Genomic DNA, 17,939 nt, shown 5'->3' with positions numbered 1-17,939 from the left:
TTTGCAGAGTGGTCTGGCAAACTGCATACCACGGAACAAGCTGACATTATAGTCAAGCCCAAAGGCCATCCATCAGTTAGGCTTAAGTCCCAGAAGACAGCCAGCGTCGCAGTTCAGACATGAAGGCCATTTGCTGTAGAATTCCTTGTTGCTCAGAGGAAGTCAGTCTTTTGGTTTTATTCAGGTCTACAACGGATTGGATAAGGCCCACCCACATTGTGGAGGTCAATCTGCTTTGCTCAGAGTTCACTGACATAAACTTAAATTCATTCAAAGACATTCCATGGGACGTCCCTGGTGGTTCAGTGATTAAGAATCCACCTTCCAAAGCAGGTGATATGGGTTCTGTCCCTGGTGGGGAACTAGGATCCCGCATGCTGCATGGCAACTAAGCCTGCACAGCACAACTAGAGAGGGCGGTGCTGCAGCTGGAGAAGCCTGGGCACCATGACCATAGCTGAGAGCTGCTGGAGCCAAGTACACAAAGAAATATTTAAAAAGACAAACACAAAAACCTCCTCATAGGTGTATCCAGAGAAATGTTTGACTACCTATCTTGGTACTGGGACCAAGCCAACTCGACACATGAAATTAACCATCACATCTACTATAATAACAATAATGAACTTGATAGGCACTCAGCAGACAGATGCTCAAAAATGCACTTGGTCTCATGGCTGAGTAGCTCCCCCTTGACCAACAGTCCACTCCAGCCTCTCCCTACTTCCAGCAGTCTTTGGTCTGATTGCACCCCTGTTTAAAACTTTCAGTGTCTTCCGTCTACAAACAGAACGGAGATCAGGCCTCTGAACCTGAAATTTGTGACGCTTCGTGAATAAGAGTCAGTGTGCCATCCTGCTTCTTTCCACATGCAGGTCTGACTGCCCTTCTTCTAAAATGCCTCCTCATTTCCCTGTCTCATTCTGCCCACTCTGTTCGTATTGTCTCCTTCCTTGGAAGCAGTGGATCTCAATGCTGAGTGCAATCAAATTCCCAGGGAGCTTAAAAAACTCAGATACCCCAGTCAATCGAATAGGACTCTCTTGGAGTGAGGCGCTGAGTCTGTATTTAAAACTGCCCTGGGGTGACCCCAGTGAGCTCTGCTCTATAGTGTCTTCTTCCCTTACTGGGGAAACACTATCATTATTGATGGACCCCTCAGAAGCCGTTCCTTTAGACTGTCTTCCCTGAGAGCCCCTCAAAGGTACCTCTAATCCCCTGCGACTCCCTGAACTGCCCTTAGAGACCTCGATTCACTCTACATGGTGTTGGACTCTCCTGTGTCTTGTATCCTCAGAGGCCATAAAACCCAGCATCCACCTTGATTCTCCTGGGACTTACTGCACACCATGCTTTGTCACACTCAATGCCACAGTGCACTCTGTGCCCTCTGCTTGGGGTGTTTAGGACCCTCCTGTCCACCTGACGAACTCCTCTTCAACCTTCAAAGCCTTGCCCAGACATCATCTCCCTGAGGACCCCTTTCTTGACCATGTCAGCAGAGCAAATCACAGCCTCCTCTGTCCTCCTTTGCTTCCATGCTTCTTCTCCCCTCTCCCCTGTGCGTGCACCTAGAATAGTCCTTAGGATACACTGCAGGTGCTCCATGAACCCACTGACAGTGGTTAAATGGATTTGTACTAGCAGTGAGTGCCCACCAAGACCACTCCACCCACTTCTAACCACTCCACTCCATCTCTACCTGCAGTTAACGGCAAACTGAGTTTGCTGGATTGCTCTTGAAAGAAGCATTTAAGGAAGGAAAGCGAGAAAGGGAAGGGGAAAAGGGAGAAAGAAGGAAGAAAATGAACAAAATCCAGAATCTCTGTTTAGAGAGAAATGGTTTATTGGGTTAGGTGTTTTGAGAAGAGTGGCAGAGAGAGACAAAGATTCAACTAATGTCTCCCTTTTCCCAACCCAAAACCCCCAAAGAAAATAAATGCTCAGAGATAAACACATCTCCTAGGGAAGTTTCTTTTCCTCTTCCCAGGAACATTGTGGGAAGAATTCTAGAGAAGGAAAAATGGGTCCCAAATGGCTGAGTCATTTGACATATGACAAGCAAATGGTCAGGGCCTGCTGGGGAGAGAGCCCACAGGTCCCAGCTTATCTCGGCAAGGACCGTGGTCTCCACCAAAAAACTTGCATACTCTCCCACCCCCCCAGACCTGCTCAATTGGCAAGGCTTCCTGGGACGCTCCACAGAGCTTTGCTCCAAAGCCACAGAGCCCAGCTACAGATGAACTGGATCCTGAGCGGGGCCAGGGCCGCGCCCCAGACTGGGAACGGAGCTGTGTTCCAGCCGCTGTCCTGCTCCAGCCTCTGTCCTGCTTGGCTGACTTGGTTCCGCCTTCGCCCCCAAGTCTGGCCAGGCCCCGGGTGGGGCTGGAGCTGGGAACGTCCCGAGGAGAGAGTCACTGGCACGGGCCACTCTTAAAGTAGGGATGGCCATCGCCATTTCACAGATGAGGAAACCGAGGTTTATCAAGCACAAGAGGCTCCCCAAAGATCACACAGGCAGGAAGAGATGGGGCTGAGTGGGTGTCCTGACCCATTGGCTCCTAAGTGCTGCCTTTTCCCTCTCTGCCAATGTAATGTCTGCGGTGATCGCAGGTCACATTCTTCTTTTGTTCCTGAGTGACACTGCCGAATCATTTTTGAGAAAAAAAGCAAAAAGAAATGAGCACTCCTCTAATCAAAGTGGGCTCAAATGTAGCCACCAAGAGGGCAGAGAGTTGCTGGGTGTTGACTGAGCCTAGATTCCCACTAGGCACTTGGGACAGACCAGATACCTGCCTTCATCCATCCCACGGTCAAGGTCTCGCTTCTGTCTGACCCCCAAATCAAGCTGACGCTTGGCTCTGCTAGTGTGATATCCAGGACTCCGGAGTCCCATGCACTTGACCTAATGTCATGAACTGTTGGTCTTAAGCAGGGCCACACCAGGAAGGGCAGGGCAGGAAAAAAAAAGAGGAAGAACAGATAGTTAACCAGCCAGAACATGCAGGGACATGGTGACCAGGAGCTTTCGTAAAAGAAGGGGGCTGAGGGGAGGAGGGATGTATATTTAGAAACAAAGAGTCTGACCAACTTAGTGGAGAGAAAAGAGGAAAAAGTCCCAAGCCCTGCAGTAACCTGTTTGTCGGAGCTGCCTAATTTAGCAGAAAATCACACATACTGGTCCTGGCACGGGCTGGTGGAAGGTATTTCCTCCCCAGCTTGGGTCAAGTTTCATTCATAGGTACTGTCTAAAATTAGACCCTCCGCTTTCATTCTGGTCCAAACTCCCTGCCTAGCGTAATATTTGGGAGAAACAGGCACACCATTAAAAGTGAGCCTTCCTCCCAGCGGCCCCTGGCCTGGGAAGGGCTGGGCCCTGTCCTCAGCTGGCGGCCGCTGCGGCTCATAAACCCGGGTCTAAATTCAAAGCATCCGCTCTGACTGGTGACCTCTGCTTCCCAGGCAAACCCATGCCTCCTCCTCCAGCTCACACCCAAGAGCTGGTCAGGTCACTGGGAGGGACCCATTTCAGACCCGAAGCCTTCTGTCTGAGGGTGACACCCCAGAGAGGAAAGGTGGTCCGGGAAGAGGAGACTGTCACCCCAGCCCTGTAATGGGACTTCTTGCTGGGATGTGTGCTACTGTTTCTCTCTTTTCTGGACTCAAGGAACCTGCCATTCAGGACTTTCCATCTTGGACAAAAATAGTTTTGTTGTTATTAATATTCTCCACATTAGTATGGGGCTTCCCAGGTGGCACAGTGGTGGTGAGCCTGTCTACCAATGCAGAAGATGCGAGAGATGTGATTTCAATCCCTGAGTTAGGAAGATCCCCTGTAGTAGGAATTGGCAACTGGCTCCAATATTCTTGCCTGGGAAATCCCATGGACAGAGGATCCTGGCGGGCTACAGTCCATGGGGTTACAAAGAGTCAGACCTGACTGAGCGACTGACACACACACACACACATGTTAATAAACCATCAAGGAAAGACTTGGTGGGATCAGCACCGTGTTTGGACCAATTCACTCAGTTAATAAATGTTTATTGAGCAGTCTGTATTTGGAGTCTTTTGGTTGTGAGTACCCATGAGGGGAAGGACACTATGGGCACACTGTGGGAAGCCACGAATGGGCTGGGCTTGCAGCCTGAGCACGGCGGTGGGGAACCCAGGAAGCGCTTTCTCTTTATCGCTCACCTCGACTCCTCTCCCAACAACAGTGTCAACTCTCCTCTCACTGCTGGCCTTTCTGCTGCTTGGGCCATGAGGCAGAACAGGGCTACTATTGCATACGGTTCCAGCCACATGCACAGAGACTCCTCTTTCTGGGTTCCAATTCCAAAGTCCCAGGGAAGGCTTCTGATTGTCTTAGCTTGTACCAGGTGCCCACCCTTCAACCAATCAACAGCATCCAGGGAAGGGCCACTTACTAGCATGGTGAACTCTGCTGTAACAGTGTGAACAGCAGGAGGAAGAGATGTTCCCAGAGGTAAAGGTATAGTTTTAACACTTTGCAACTGTGGCTCTGCTAGTGGTCTGTGGAAGCAAAGAAAGGACCTGGACCAGGCAACACAAGTTAGGGAAGGCTTCCTGGAAGAGGTGACCTCCATGCTGGGTGAATGAGATTTAGCCAGGATGTGAGAAGGAAGAACGCAGAAGGTTATTAAGAGAATGGAACAGGCAAAGACTTCAAGGCAGGACCTAGGTCTCGTGGGGTAGAGTCCAGCTGTGCTGGACTTGGGCAAGTCGGGTCACTTTCTGAGCCTTGGCTTCCTCATCTGCAGACGGGGATCCTAGTAGGTTATGAGGATTCAGTGAGACTGTGTCGTAAGTAATGCTCGGCGTGTGTGTTGCTCGGTGTGTGTCGGTTGACTCTTCTCATTCAAGAAGCCCTCCCTGATCATCCTTCAAGGGGGGCTTGCCTTTGAAAGTGAAAGTCTCTCAGTCGTGTCTCTTTTCGACAGGATGGACTATACAGTCCATGGAATTCTCCAGGCCAGAATACTGGAGTGGATAGCCTTTCCCCTTCTCCAGGGGATCTTCCCAACCCAGGGATCAAACCCAAGTCTTCTGCTTTGAAGGTGGATTCTTTACCAGCTGAACCATAAGTAAAGTCCGAGAGTACTGGAGTCTCTTTTCTCCAGCAGATCTTCCCGACCCAGGAATCTAACCGGGGTCTCTTGCATTGCAGGTGGATTCTTTACCAGCTGAGCTATCAGGGAAGCCCTGGGTTTGCCTTTGACCTCTAATATATCATCTTATTTCCCTCATAGAACTTTTCTCAATTTGCAGGTATTTGGTTTGTCTTTCTTATTGAAATTGAAATATACTTGACCTATGCTGCTGCTAAGTCACTTCAGTCGTGTCTGACTCTGTGTGACCCCATAGACGGAAGCCCACCAGGCTCCCCCGTCCCTGGGATTCTCCAGGCAAGAACACTGGAGTGGGTTGCCATTTCCTTCTCCAATGTGTGAAAGTGAAAAGTGAAAGTGAAGTCGCTCAGTTGTGTCCGACCCATAGCGACCCCATGGACTGCAGCCTACCAGACTCCTCCATCCATGGGATTTTTTAGGCAAGAGTACTGGAGTGGCTTGCCATTGCCTTCTCCGATACTTGACCTATAACATTGTGTATATTTAAGGTGTACAACATGTTAATTTGATACATTCCTATATTGCAACAGGATCAACACTGTAGTGTTGGTTAAGACCTGGATCATGCCCCACAATCATTTTTTTTTTAGGGGTTGGAATAATTAAGATCTAGTCTCTTAGCACGGAGAAGGCAATGGCAAGCCACTCCAGTACTCTTGCCTAGAAAATCCCACGGATGGAGGAGCCTGGTAGGCTGCAGTCCATGGGGTCACTCAGTCGGATATGACTGAGCGACCTCACTTTCACTTTTCACTTTCACACATTGGAGAAGGAAATGGCAACCCACTCCAGTGTTCTTGCCTGGAGAATCCCAGGGACGGGGGAGCCTGGTGGGCTTCCGTCTGTGGGGTCGCACAGAGTCGGACACGACTGAAGTGACTCAGCAGCAGCAGCAGCAGTCTCTTAGCAAGTCTGATGAGTCCATTACAGTGTTGCCGTCTACATTCACTCTGCTGTTCCTGAGCTTTCTAGGACTTATTTACAACTCTTTGAAAGTTTGTAAACAGTATCTCTCCTCTTGTCTTCTCGTTTACAGTCTGGTTTTGCCCATGGCTGAAAGGGCCATGAAGGCAAGGAGGGTGCCTGTTTTGGTCTCTGATCACCCTCCTGATACGCAGGGTCCCTGGCATCCAGTAGGCAATCACCAGTATCTGCCGCATCAGGGAATGAGAAGACGCAGCCATGCCGAAGGGAAGTCGTGGCAGTCTCACCCCAGAGGGGTGGGCTTCTCGGACAGTCTCTGAGGTTTGCTCTCTGACAGACCTCAGAATGAATTGTTCTCAGACAACTTGCTGAGGCTGAGGGCTCCCTCAGCACTGTCACTTGGCAGCTGCCTGAGTCCTGAGCCCCCTGATGAGAACCCCTCCCACAGCCCAGTTCAAAGGCTCTGGTGACCCGGCCACCACTCAGACCTACAGTGCCTGGAAAACTCGGGTGGGACCTCAACCATCCTTTCGTCCGAGACTCTTCCAACAAGGTCTATTAAGTTGGAAGGGGGAGCGGGCTTGGGCTTAGAAGTCTAGCTCTGTCCCCAGACTCCTTGGTACTTGTCCTAGGAGAGATTTCTCCTCAGGGCCTGAGCAAAGGCGCCACCTAACCCTCCCCATCTTCCTCGTTCTCGGGGTGATTAGCCCCAACAGAGAAATGGAGAGGGCTAAGGGTAGGGCCTGGCCCAGAGGTCCTCGCAGCAGGACTGGGGCGTGTCTTGGGATTCGCCCCTGCACAAAGGCTGGCCCTACTTCCCATCATTTTCTTCCCCATCCTTGGCCATTCTCCTCCCTCACTGACCTCCTGCAACTTCCTAGAAACCCTCCTCTGTCTCCCTTATTGTTTCAGCCTGGCTCCCTCACTAAAGACCCTGAAATGAGGATGTGAATACAAGTGGTTTATTTGGAGATTCCCGAAAGTGCTGGCAAGGGGAATGGGTCCGTGAGACAGGCGGGGACAGGGGGCCCAGAGTGGGTGCATTAATAGTGAATGATCTCTCTGGCTCCAGCCCTGCGAGGTGGTGTTGAGCACCTGCCCAGCCCACCAGAGGGGCGGGAGCCGTTGGCTGAGGGGTCCTGCAATGAGTGTGAATGCCCCAGCCCTCTGGCCTGGCCTGTCTGTAGGGAGCCCTCAGTCTGCCTTGTAGGAGCTCCTGGTTTGTCCTCTTTGGGCCAACGCAGGGGAATGGTGAGTGCTGAGGGCTTGTTGGCAGGACATCTGCTACTCCACCCATCACCCCAGCCCCCTTGATGGTCTCTCCTGCCACCCCCAGGGCTCCCACTGATTTGTCCACCACCCCCCTCGCCCCAAGGACCTCTCATGCATCCCTGGTGATGGCTGCTCGCTGGCCTATCAACCCTGGAGTGCTTGTCCACCCTACTCCCCAACTCCCCATCATCCTTTATGTCCCCACTTAACCTCCCAGTGACCCCTGTTCCCTTTGCTCCGCTCCCCTCCCTCCTGCCTCCTGTCCAGGAGCTTGGGGATGTGAGGGAGAGGTGCTCCCTGAACCGGCAGGCGGGTGGGGGAGGGTGGGTCCACTTCCTGAGCGTCTCCTCCTGGGATCTTGTGTGTCCGACCCAGTGAGTCATGTCCTCCGCCTCCCCCCAACCTGGCCCTCTCCTAGTCGCGCGGAGAGGGGCTGGTCCTCACCCAGGTCCTGCCCGCTTTCTCCTGTTTCCCCACTCAGAGAAAGAGGTCTGGTGAGACCTCCAAGCTGCCCAGGGGACCTTGAGGTTCAGCCTGGGTAATCCAATGGGCCCTGCAGCTAGCCCCTCCTTGGGCAGGGACACAGCCTCTGGTTTTCTCTGGGGCTCACCAAAGCCTTGAAGCATCAGATGGGGCCCTGGACTTGGGAGGGAGAACATGTAACTATAGCATACTCTAAGGAAAGCTTTTTTCCCCCATTTTACAGGTGAGAAAACAGAGGCTCAGAGAACATGTATCACTCGCCGAAGGCCCCAGAGCTAGCCAGTGTCTGACACCGAAGCCCAACGTTCTAACTCACAGGACGACTGAGTGTGTGCCCAGGCTTCTGCCATTCCTTACCGGAGGTGCAAAGGGGGTAAGCCATGGGCACCCGGAGAGCCTGGGGCAGGGCTGGGAACGAGGCTGACCTCTGCCCTCCACCTTCGCTGCCTGCACGGCTGGACTGGCCCCGCCCTGGCCCTCAGCTTTCCACTCCTGCCCTCTGAGATCCACTCACCACAGAGCAGCCAGGGGAGCTTAAGAAAAATAATTCTGATCATGTCCCTCCCCTGTTTACAACCTTCCAACGGCTTCCCACAGCCCTGAGAGTGAACTCGGAACTTTCCACAAGGGCCTTGCTGGCCTGGCTCCTGCCTCCTCCTCCAGTCTCACCTGGGCCCTCCACCTCACACGCTGCTCCCCCACTCGGGCCCCCTGGCCGGACCCAGACGCCCCAGGTCCTCCGTGGCAGCAGGTGTCTCTGCTTGAAGCTCTTCAACCCGTCATCCGGCCTGCCCATCCTGACCCTGCAGTTGGAAATATCTCCCAGCGCTATGGCTAGCTGTCACATGCCCCGATTCTGTTCTGTTACCACCTGGTGCGTTTCCTCATACACTGGGTGATTCACTTGGTCATTGTCTCCCCCACTAGAACGTGAGCTCCGTGAGGGCAGGTACGTGTCTGAGCGCCTCGCTGCTTTATTCCTAGTGTCCCAAGGGCGTCCGGCACATAACTGGGGCCTCTAGTCAACAGGCGTCTGCAGAGTTTGAGCACAAGGCTTGGAGTTTGGTCTGCTTTAACCTGGCAGCCCCGGATGAGGCACGCACACGCACGCACGCGCACACACACACACACACACTCACAGGGCTCGGGAGTGTACTCAGGCCCTGCCCACTGCTCCAGCTTCCACTACTTTCAGCTCTAGGGATGACTGGGAATTTGGGTTGTGTCATCATTGTCGACACGCCATTGTTGTCAACGCGCCGTATCCGGAGTCTCGGGACCACTCGTGTGGCACCCCACCGGCCAGCCTTCTCCGCCCTCCCCGTCCATCTCCCTGTGTGGGGACAGGCATGTCTTTGGCCCCTCAGGCAGCCCCTGGCTGGGCTCAGCGGTTGTGAGACCCACTCACCTTCATGAACATCTTGACAGGCTTTTCCCAGGGGTCCTTCCGGACGTCGCTGTGAGCCTGCCTGTCGTTTCAGTGTCTCTACCTGTCTGTGTTTCAGGCTCTCTCTTTCCCATTATTTTGTTGTTATAAAAGAGACCCTCAATCCAAGAGTCCGTTTCCCAAGAGAGAAGAAGCTGGACATGACCCAAGTGTCCATGTTTCCCTCCCACCTACTTCTGACGGCTCATTTGTAGGCCAACTGCTGAAGCTCTGCATGAGTCTCTTCCTCTCTTGCCTCTCTTCTAACCGGATGCCCTGCCCTCTCGCCCTCTCTCTCTCACACACAAACACACACACACTGAGCACCTACGTTCTTTCTCAGAGACGATTCTACCTTCTTCAAAGAGGTCAAATTTAAGATGCACTCAGCAGTCATGAAATGACCTCAGTGAGCTCAGTGCAGCGGCGGCTGCTGCTGCTGCTGCTAAGTCACTTCAGGCGTGTCCGACTCTGTGCGACCCCACAGACGGCAGCCCACCAGGCTTCCCCGTCCCTGGGATTCTCCAGCAAGAACACTGGACTGGGCTGCCATTTCCTTCTCCAGTGTGTGAAAGTGAAAAGTGAAAGTGAAGTCGCTCAGTCTTGTCCGACTAGTAGCGACCCCATGGACTGCAGCCCACCAGGCTCCTCCGTCCATGGGATTTTCTAGGCAAGAGTACTGGAGTGGCTTGCCATTGCCAGGATGGTAAGTCCACAGTTCCTCTGTTGGGAGATGCAGGTGGGTGGGGACAGGGCAGAATGGCCAGCACATGACCCACCCTGAGGGCAACCCTCCACACAGCTCTGGCCAAGCATTGCTGTGTAGATGGGGGCCCATTGTCACATCTTTTTGTGCTTTAAAAGATGCCAGAAAATCATTTTATGTTTTAAAAAATATGAACTCTTTCAAAAACGCTGATAAATCCAGTGTATGCATTCTATGGGCACTGATCCATGGACTGCCAGGCTAAGACTTCTACACGAAATCTGGAAGAAGTAAGAGTTTTTATTACCCTGGTGTTGAGATGAACGTTTTAAAAGTTGGTTCTTTACATTCATCTATCTCTGTACACACATCTGTCATAGACCTGGGGCTGTAAAGGTCAGTTTCTAAGACTGTCTTCTTCAAGAAGACAAAACAAAAAAATTTTATTTTCCTTTGTACGCCCATTGCCTGACTCTCTGCCTGGATCATGGAAGGCATTCAGTGAATGTTGGATGAATGAGGAAATCAGAAAAGGAAAGTCAGCTTTACGATGTATCGGAGGAAAAGGTCAATGGATTTTTAACGCTGAGTCACGGCAGTGAGAGCACATTTAATCAGGAAGGCGTAGACCCCATTTTTCTGCTGATGTCACACTCCATCATTAAATCACCCCCTCTACCCTAGACTCTACCCAGTTCCCCATCCATGTACCTGGGATTTATATCTTGGAACACAGAAGACAATTCACATTTCCCTGGAGTAGTGATTATGATTGAATTCTCAAACCTGGGCTTTGACCTTTATTTTTTAACTCAAAACCAATTTGAGTCTTCAAAGATAGATGTGCAGGAAGCCCAAGATCTTTCTCTGGGGAAACCTCCCTCCACTTGAACTGTCCATGATCTCCAGGGGTCTTTATATAGTCAGAAATAAAAGTCAAGCCAGCTTGTGATAAATCTTGCCCTGGCACAACTCTGAGAGCAAGGACCGTCTTAACTTTCACCCCTCACCTTGCTTGCCTCCCATTAGTCCCAACACTCAAAAGGCAGAAAGGCATCCCCAGGTACCATCCCAGTTTATCTAAGGATGAAATTTCTCTCCCCGTGCCTGCGGGGTGTCACAGATGTCTCCTTGGTCCCTAGAAAGCCTTGGCCCTCTGGGACTCCTTTTCTTGTGCTTGAAAGCCAAGATGCAAGGGAAAGGGAATAATTAGCCATCAGTTTCTGTGTCCTCTATGTCTAATCCTCTCCAATATCCTCTTCCGTGTAGTGGAAGGGGAGAACCCCAAAGTTAGACGTGTGAGTGGCATGTTTTCCTTCAGGGCTGACTTGCTAATGGGTACAAGATCTCTTTTGGGGTGATGAAAATATCCAGAAATTAGATAATGGTGATAGTTGCACAGACTTGTGGGTATACTCAAAACCACTGCATGCTTCTAACCGGGTGCATTTTATGGTATGGGAGTATATTTCGATTAAAAATATTTTTTAAAAAAACTGAGTTAAATTATTTGCCTCTGCCCTTTGCCAGCTGGGCTCTGCCGGCCCAGGGACTTGGAATCTCTAGCTGCTAAGCTGTTCCTCCCTACATCTGGACCCTGGGCCAGAGGCTCACTGCACAGAGGAGTTGGCCAGGGCTGGCTCAGGGAGCACAGGGAGCCCCTCTAAGCCTAAGGCCACTCATGCTGAAGGGTAGATTTATGGCCTGGAGGCTCCCAGGGTAACAATGAGTGTGGGGTGGGGCCAATAGGCAGAGGCTCCCGCGTGGGTAACCAGGAACTGGAAGTGGAAATGTTTTCTTTCCTAACTCCAGGAGAGACAAGGGGTGGTGTGGCCTCAAATAAAGAAGGAAACAATTCCAGTATTCTGAATTTAGTGGCTGAGAAAGATCATCGAAATGATTTGAAGTGATAGGATGGAAGCTACTCTTTTAATAAATAACTGGGATCCTTCTTGATCTATATTTGATCTTAAGAAATATATTAGTTCAGAATAATTTTCACTTTAAACTGGAACACTTGAATCTCCTGGATCAATTACCACACTGGCCCACTCTCACCCAGGGAAGCTCTTCTCCCCCGCTTTCTCTAGAGAGTAGAAGAACAGTGAGAAGTCTTATTTTACAGCTGGACAGGATTCTTTCTTGTGTTTTCTCATTAGGAGAGGAGAATATGGAAAGATCCCTCATGGAGGAATTATCTAAATCTTCAAATGATAAGCACAATAAACTATTAAGGCATTTTGAGAATGCTTTCTCCTCAATAATATTTCTTGAAACGTTCTGAACAGGCATCCGTGTATATGTTTGGGCTATCTCTAGTGAAATGTCTGAAGCACTCAAATGCACTTATAAGGAGTTTACTGGTTCATGTAAACTAAAGCAGTTCAGACTTCAGGCATGGCTTGATCCAGATTATCAGGAAAGATCACCAGGCTCCAGTTTACTTTTTTCTCCAACTCTTGGCTCTGCAAAGAATCTTGTTGCAACACACTGATCCTGGCTGGATCGTATACTCACTCCTGAATCAATTACCATGTCCAGGCAAATGCAATGTTAAATTGGCTAGGCCTGCATTATGTGTCCATTTTTGGAGTTAGAGTGATATCCCATATTAACCATGTGGATGCGCAGGGGCAATGGAGTAATTCTTTAGAGAAAAATTGTTGTATATTTACTAGGAGAGGGGAGAACAGGTGTTGGGTGACAAGAAAAACAAGATGCAGATTGAAAGTTTGGATTGCTGTCTGGGATAAAATCCCTACCGTGATGTGGCTTTTCCGAGCTTGGGAGTTTCATTTGGAAACCAAAGGTAAGAGTGGTACCTCTGTCCTAGAGCAGTGAGGATTAATTGAGAATCAGGCAGAATATTTAGCTTCAGTTCAGTTCAGTCGCTCAGTCGTGTCCGACTCTCCGCGACCCCATGAATCACAGCATGCCAGGCCTCCCTGTCCATCACCAACTCCCGGAGTACACTCAAACCCATGTCCACAGAGTTGGTGATGCCATCCAGCCATCTCATTCTCCGTCGTCCCCTTCTCCTCCCGCCCCCAACCTTTCCCAGCATCAGAGTCTTTTCCAGTGAGTCAACCTGTCGCATGAGGTGGCCAAAGTATTGCAGTTTCAGCTTTAGCATCAGTCCCTCCAATGAACATCCAGGATTGATCTTTAGAATGGACTGGTTGGATCTCCTTGCAGTATAGTGCCCTTTAAATGATGTTAGTAACAACTCTAACTATTATGCATTAGTTTGCATCTGGGTAGAATCTTGTCATCAATGGAAAGGTTTTATTTTGTTCATTTTTTAATGAGAAATCTAAAATATTGAAGTAGTTTGATTTTTTTCTTTTCCAAATGAAAGACCCAGGAATGAGCATATAGGTAGAAAACTGCAAAGGAAAACAGGATTATCTGGAGAATCAGAAGAGTGGTTACTTTGGAGGGAGAGGGAAGGCATGTGATAGGGAAGGAACACAAGTTTTCTTGATGCTTGATCTGGCAGGTGACTTCGTGGATGCATGCTTTAAAACGTAGATGTGCTGAGGTTGGCTAGCTTTTTCCTCTTCCTCTGGAGGGCACATAGACATCCACACTTCTCAGCCTCCGTTGCAGTGAACTCGGCCATGAAACTGAGTTCCGGCCCGTGAAACGTGGGCCGGAGTGGTATGCGCCACTTCCAGCCCTGACCCGTCAAACAACTCTGCCTTCTTAGATCTGCTGCCTGGATGTTGATCTCCAGGGTAACCTTGGAAGCCTGGTGATGAAGATGGTGGAGAGGCAGTCATTCTGAATCCCTGAGTCACACGCTGGAGCAGAGGGCTCACCTCCCCACTCTCCACTGCTGTTCAGGATTACCTTTTATAAAAATTTTTAAACTTTTTAACTTTATATTTGAGTACAGCCAATTAGTAGTGTTGTAACAGTTTCACCTGCACAGCACAGCCATTCTGCCACACATATACATGTATCCATTCTCCCCCAAACTCCCCTCCCATCCAGGCTGCCTCTAACATTGAGCAGAGTTCCCTGTGCTGTACAGTGGGTCCTTGTTGGTTATCTGTTTTAAATATACAATGTGGACAGGATTACCAGTTTTGACTTTACAGTGAAGGTAAGTTCTTTTAGTTTCCCTGTGGCTCAGTGGTAAAGAATCCTCCTGCCAATGCAGGAGACACGGGTTTGATCTGGGAGTTGAGAAGACTCCCCGGAGAAGGAAATGGCAACCCAGTCCAGTAATCTTGCCTAGAAAACTCCATGGACAAAGGAGCCTGGGCCACAGTTCCATAGGGTCACAAAAAGCGTTGGACACAACTTAGTGACTAAACAACAACAAAAAAAACAAAGTTCTTTTGAGTGATGTCATAGAAATGTTAGGGCATTTGGCAAATGGCAAGGTTTGCCAACCTTGATTCATAGGGTACATAATGTTTTCAGTACAACAGAACTGGCAATAAAAAATGTAAAGAACAAAGGAAAATGAAGGCAAGATGAAGATCATGGGAATAGCAGGAAAGCAGGAGAAACGACCTCTCAGATTCAAAGCATTTCCAGTTCTTATTTCTGGAGTGGGTACAGCTTCACGGGTAGAAGCTAGGGGACACCCTCCTATCTGCATTTTTCTGATCTTTTTGAAGACTCTGTCATGTGGGTAGAAACTGAAATTTCCTTTCTAGGAACTACTTCCTCCAGAAAGTGTGAGGCGGAAAGGATAGGAAACAGAACAGTAATAATAATAACAATAGCAAGAGCTGTTTATTGGGTGAGTGTTTGCTGCAGCCAGGTCCAACCCTGCTCAGCCCCTAGCCACAGGTCTCTGGGAAGTATCTTCGCTTCTTGTTTGAGAAGTAGATGAGGAGGTAAGGCACACGGCTGAGGATCCCAACACTGTGCCCCTTACCTCTCCGCCAGGCTGATACGTAAGGGGACTTAGTGCAAAGGTGGCATCTGATGACCTGAGATATCTGCCCAGAAGTGGGCGAGGCAGTGGGCAGCGGTGGCAGGTGAGGTCTTAACGTAGCCCTGTGGTCACTCCCGGGCTCTCTCTCACCTGCCTCTCTTCCCAAAAAGGGAAGGAACTCAACCACAGCAGGGCTCCTTCCAGGGTGTGTTGAACTCATTCCCCCACCCAAATCTTTTTACTTATTCTTTTAGCTTAGTCTCTGGATGATTCTCATATTTCCTTCTTTGTCACCTTCACCCAGGCAGTTCCTGTCTGCCTCAGCTCACAGATTGAGTGCTTTACTACCTTCTTGATCATTTTTGTTGAAAAAAAATTTAAGAACTGTGGTTAACCACCACTCCCACCTGCTAATCCCGCCTCCCAAAGAAGAGGACCCAGAACTTAAAAACCACCTATGGTTTTTAAGCAAACCAGGTGCTTCCAAGGGAACTTTCCACACTCTAGGGCCCAGGAGAAGGGGACGCAGACAACAGAGGAGGCATTCAGAACCATCCTTGCTTGCAGAGACACACTTGCCCTTGACCACACTGCCCACAGGGAGGAAGTGGGCAAGTTCTGTATACTGAGGAACGTGTGTACTTCTAACGTGGCCCAGTGCACTCGCCCAGGAGAAATCACACAGGGATGGTGAATTCTAGTTCCAGACTCTGCTCTGAAGGGTGCTGCAGGAGTGGGAGGGGAGGCATCAGTGATGAGGCTTGGCTTTACAATGACAGGATGTTGCTTCCATCCAAGTCCCACCCATCCCAGGCCACCCGGGGAAGAATATGCTGTACTTTAGCCCTGGTGAGAGAGAAGAAAGCCAAAGGCACATCATTGGACAGAGCCCTTTTTTTTTTTCCTCTCCAGGAAATATATTTCTGACAAGAGAACTAAAATGCCACTGTCTCCCATCCTGTCTCATCACAAATGGTGATGATCTTGGACTTTCCCACCACCAGCCCCTTGGCAGGAGCCTCTGGGAAACACTCCACCCCAGGATTTAAGAGCATGAACTCTGGAGATACTCAGATCTGTGTTTAAATCTGGAATCCACTGCTTGCTAGCTGTGACCTCGGGCTTGTCGTTTGACCCTGCTGGGTCTCAGGTGTCCCTTGAGGTTGCTGTGAAGATGAACCATATGGAGATGGCCTAGTCCAGGGTTTGACACTTAGGAAGCACTTCATGAGTCATGAATACCATCATCATTTTGCTGCTCTGTATAGAGAAGATTGGTCTCTGTGATTGTTCTAGAAAAAGAGTCTGCAGGGCTGTGGGATGAGAGACTGAGAGCTGGGGGAATCAGGGGGATGATGAAGCCTGGAGAGAAGGAAGCAGGGAGCAGGCGACACCTCCAGGGCCCTGTTGCCAGGGAGCCCAGAAGGAGCTCAGTGAAGATGTGTGTTAGTTCGTGCAAGGTGTGGAGGAGTGTCCCAGGGTCTGCGTGTAGAAACTGAGTGACCACTCGCCCCCTACCACCTCCACTGTGGAATAGTTGTTTCACTGCCACTGCCCAGGGTCATCTCCCTGCCTGGGGAGTGTTGGGCAGCTTTGCAGAATCCTGATTTTGCCTCTACACTGAGGACGGATCTGTGTCGCAGGCTGCACGCACACTGGCAGAGCCCCTGAAGCTGAGGTCAGAGGGAAAGTGAAAACGGTCACTGTTGCCCAGGTAGGATGCTCCGGGTGGCCTGGCAAGAATGCCACCCCCACCCCCAGGGCAGGTGGAAGGCTAGGAGCTCACATCACAATCAGAAGGTGGCTTAAGCTATAGCATGCACTCAGAAGCCTGGGTCACAGGAACTCCTCACTGCCCCCTCCCCTCCTTCCCCCTTCTGCCCCTCCTCCTGCTCCCACCCTCCCGCCTGCCCTGACTGCCCTTAACGCCCTTCTGTCCCTCTTCCCCATTGTGTGTGTGTGTTGAGTCACCCACTTGTGTCTGACTCTTTGTGACCCCATGGACTGAAGTCTGCCAGACTTCTCTGTCCATCGAATTCTCCAGGCAAAAGTACTGCAGTGGGTTGTCATTTCTTCCTCCAGGGGATCACCCTGACCAGGGGATCGAACCCATGTCTTGAGCATTGGCAGGTGGATTCTTTAGCACTGAGTTACCTGGGAAGCCCCTTCTCTGTTATAGACACGTCCAGTACACGTGGTGACAAGTTCAGACGGCACAAAAGGGCGTATTCTTCCAGGAGCCTCTCTCTCACCTCTGATCCCCAGTCCTCAGCTCACCTGCCCGGAAGCCACTGCTCACAAGCATTTGCATGTACGTGTGTAAGTTGGTGGCTATGTATTTTACACGAATATGAGCATGCCATGTAGATGTTCCGGTACTCTGCCTTTTTCACCTAACACTGTATCTTTAAGCTGGTTTTAGGTACCTCATTCATTTTAATAGATGCATAATGTTCCATTGTGTGGACACACTATAATTTACCTAATCAGTCCACAGCTGATGAACACTTGGGATGTTTCTATTCTTGATATTTATCAACAATTATCATGACAACAATAATAATGAAAGTAGTTGACAATTGCTGGGCTCTTAACAAGTGCTGGATGCTTTTATATAACGTGTTTTCCTCCAAGTCATTCAGTCTTCAAAATAAATCTAAATGGCAGGTGTTATTGTTATCATTTTATGGATGAGGAAATCAAAGCACAGAGAGATTAAATACCTTGCCTGCTTCTTCGCACACGTAAGTGATTATATCTGTAAAATAAAATGCTAAAAATCTATTATAAATTTTGATGTATTTTACCAAGTTGTCCTTCTAAGACATTAATTCCAGTTTATATTCTCGTTGACCTTGTATAAAAGTTCTTATTTCCTTCATATATTTCATATCTATATTTATATAGGGAAGTAGCGAAAAGAATAGGAAAAAACTTGTATCTTGTTGTGACTTAATTTGCATTCCTATTATTATGGAATTATTATAAAGTTGCGCACTTTTTTATATGTTTTAAGTCATTCTATTTTTTTTTATGAATCCTTTGCTGTTGATCTTTTTTGAATTACTTTATAAGAACTCT

The sequence above is a fragment of the Moschus berezovskii genome, chromosome 18, assembly GCF_049115385.1.
Source record: "Moschus berezovskii isolate FMDL1 chromosome 18, NW_MosBer_1.0, whole genome shotgun sequence".
Lineage (NCBI taxonomy): Eukaryota > Metazoa > Chordata > Mammalia > Artiodactyla > Moschidae > Moschus > Moschus berezovskii.
Note: the sequence above shows the minus strand (reverse complement) of the source record.